This window comes from Rhagoletis pomonella, unplaced genomic scaffold (genome assembly GCF_013731165.1).
Source record: "Rhagoletis pomonella isolate Grant_MI unplaced genomic scaffold, Rhpom_1.0 Rhpom_scaffold_00002, whole genome shotgun sequence".
Lineage (NCBI taxonomy): Eukaryota > Metazoa > Arthropoda > Insecta > Diptera > Tephritidae > Rhagoletis > Rhagoletis pomonella.
The window spans coordinates 84,903,671-84,907,142 of record NW_023458556.1 but is presented as its reverse complement, the minus strand read 5'-3'; positions in this window follow the sequence as shown (position 1 = coordinate 84,907,142).

The window sequence follows — 3,472 nt, the reverse complement described above, 5'->3', positions numbered from 1 at the left end:
AAAAAGCAAAGCTGTGTGGCGTTAAGCAGCACCGAGGCCGAATATATGGCCTTAGCAAATGGAACGAAAGAGGCTATGTACTTGCGACGTCTCTTAAGTGAAATCGGATTTGGTATTGATGAAGGGCCGACAAAGATGTTTGGTGACAATTTAACTGCACAGCAACTTGTAAAGAATCCCGTCTATCACTCCAGAACCAAGCACATCGATATCAAATATCATTTTGTACGAGACGTAGTAAAGGCTGGTCAAATCGAGCTGCAATATGTCGAAACTCAGAAGATGGTAGCGGATGTATTTACTAAAAATTTAATAAAAAAGAAACACTGCGAACTTATTAAAAAATTAGGTATTTCCTAAAAATGTGAAACACACATTTGGTTTGAGAGAGGGTGTTGAAAATCATACTTGCCCTTCGAAAGACAAACCAAATGTATGTCAACATACTAATAGTTGTATGTACTTTTTAAAACAACCCTGTATTATTATCTACTTGTTCTTATTTGTATTCTCTTTCATACTTTGACGCTTGAAAATATACTTTCCTTTCTTTTTTGGAACTTCAAACCAATAACCTTAGCATGAGGTGTGCTTTCAGAATAAACTAACTTTTAAAGATAAAATATTCTGCGATCTTGAGCGTAATTTTTATTTCAAAAACACCTTAATTGAAGGCATATTTGGAAAATACGTCGAAACGAACTAAATCTTTCTATAACTGCTATTCCTTATAAAATTACATATACCTGCAAAATGCTTAAAAAAATTTGTCTCTAGAAGTGTGTAAAAACCCTGATTTTTAGTCGGAATAATTCGAGAGTGGTATCAAAGCAACTTTTTTTTCGACAAATGTTCTGATAGTTGCTCTTACTTAATTGGAGCCTTCTAAATTCAATGGTTTCCTCAGTTTGCTTAAATTTTAACTATTTTATAAAAAAGTCCCTGAGTTTTAAAAAGATATTTTACTAAAATTTTGCACATAACCGTTTTTTAATATTACCTTAAATCATCGAAATCGGTTCACTAAAACACCTAGCTCCCATACAACTGATTGATCAGAGACGGTGTTTTGCGTTATAACTCCTCCAATTAAACAGGTTAAAATTTAGTATAGGTTCAATTTAACATATAGCACGCATACAATTTATTATTCAGATATAAAGTTAGAGTTATAGCGCAAAAACACATATCTGAGTAATCAGTTGTATTGGACCTATATGTTAATGTGAACCCATTTCAATAAGTTTAATAAATAATTAAGGTAATATTAAAAAACTGTTATGTGCAAAATTTTAGTAAAATTACTTCAAAACTGAGGGAGTTATTTATAAAATAGTTAAAATTTAATCAAGTTTTCAAGTACCGTTAGCTCGAAAACCGGAGCCAATTTGGTAAAACCGAGCATGCCATTGAATTTAGAACGTCCCAATTAAGTGAGGTAAACTTTCAAAATCGTTTCTCAAAGTTTACAACTTGAACAGCGTAATTTGAACCCAGCTAATTCTTTTGTTTTCTATTTCATGCTTATTCCTCGTCTAACTTTTGAAGCACTTGATGAATATGATACATTTCATCGAATTTATAAGTCCACACATCATCTTAAGCAATAAAAAATTTTAATCAGTTACGGATTTTTTGCCTTTCAGCTACTATATGAGTTAGGGCCTTTCTATATTAAGGTAACGAAATGGATGTATAGAATGACAACAACCACGCTGTCGAGTTTAAATAGCGGCAAATCAGCTGCACTTGATAGTAGTTGGTTGAATAAGGAAAATGAATTAGCAACAAGAGTTTACGGGATGTACATAGCGCAGTGGTTAACGCTTCTGACTTTGAACATCGAATTCGCAGGTTTGATCCCTGCTGAAGTCTAGAAAAAAGAAGTCTGATGAGGAGATGTGGTGATCTCCGAAATAGTGCTATAACTTCTACCGCTTAGACTTTGTTGCTTTTTCAATTTTTCCTAATAAACAATCGTGGTACAAAGCTCAATGTTAATATCTCTTGTTTGGTTCAGTATGGTGGATTTGAACCGATATACTGATATGGACTCCAGCGGCAATGGAAACCATAAGGTACTTATAGATATTCTGTGCAAGCAAACAAAGGGCCTTAATGTGGTTCATTTTAATGCGCGTAGTTTGAATGCAGATAAACTTGATTATGTTAGGAGTATATTTGTTGAGTCTGATGTTGATGTAATTTGTGTCACTGAGACTTGGTTCAGTACTGATGCTTCGGACTTCTTCTATGAAATAGCTAATTATAATTTGGTAAGGAATGATAGAAAATTTAAAAGAGGGGGAGGGATCGCGATATACTGTCGATCCAACCTAAAAATCAAGTCTTTGGCAGAGTCGGCTAACTCTGAAACAGAGTTTTTAATATCAGAAGTTTCTGATAGTGTAAGTAAGGTATTGGTCTCTTGTGTGTATAACCCCCATAAGTCGTGCGTATTGGATTTGTTTTTTGGTGAGTTATCTGTGTTCTTACTTGATTATGAGTGATATGTAATTTGTGGTGATTTCAATGTTAATTTGCTTGTTAATGACTCTTATACCAATAAACTACTGGACAATGTTTGGGCAGGAGGACTTCTTATAGTCAATAATTCTGTTCCTGCCAGATATGCTAACAATGCAAAGCCTAGTCTCTTAGATGTCTTTATTACGTCTGACCTTAAACATGTCTTCAAATTTGACCAACTATTTTTTATATCTGACCACGACTTAATATTTTGTTCACTAGATGTAGCTTTTAATCGTCCTGTTGTTGATGTCACTTTTACGTATCGAGATTTTAAGTCCTTAAATGTTGATGAACTTTTGCGTTATCTGTCTAGTGTTTGTTGGGAAGATTGTTGGTATTGCGAAACCATTGATAAAAAACTTGAATTCTTAAATAGAACTCTAACTGTACTTTTTGACAATCATGTCCCCATTCGATCAGTTCGTGCAATCAATCAGTCGTGCCCTTGGTATACAAAAACAGTTTGCTTGGCAATAAAGAAGCGTAATAAACTGCATGCTAAGTGGAGGAAAACTCCAACCAAAAGCCGTTGGTCTCAATACAAAACTGCACGGAATGCAGCTACGGCTACCATTAGGCAGGCCAAGAGCTGGTATTGTAGGAATAAACTTGACGCAGCACTTCCCTCCAGAGACTTATGGCGCAACCTTAAAAACTTGAATGTTCATGGTAATGATAAACCTAAGTGTGATTTGGACCCTGATGTTCTGAATAATTTTTTTACTAGTGCAAGCAGATGCATGAGTTTCTCTTCAACTGAATGTAATCTGACTGACTGTGATTTGGTAAATAAATTTCAGTTTGTAGGTGTGAGTGAAGGAGAGGTTTTGCGGGCTGTAAGGGGGATAAAGTCAAATGCGGTGGGGGAAGATGGAATTTCGCTTAAGTTTATGAAAATTGTGCTGCCATCTATATTGGGTACTATCACTCATATTATAAA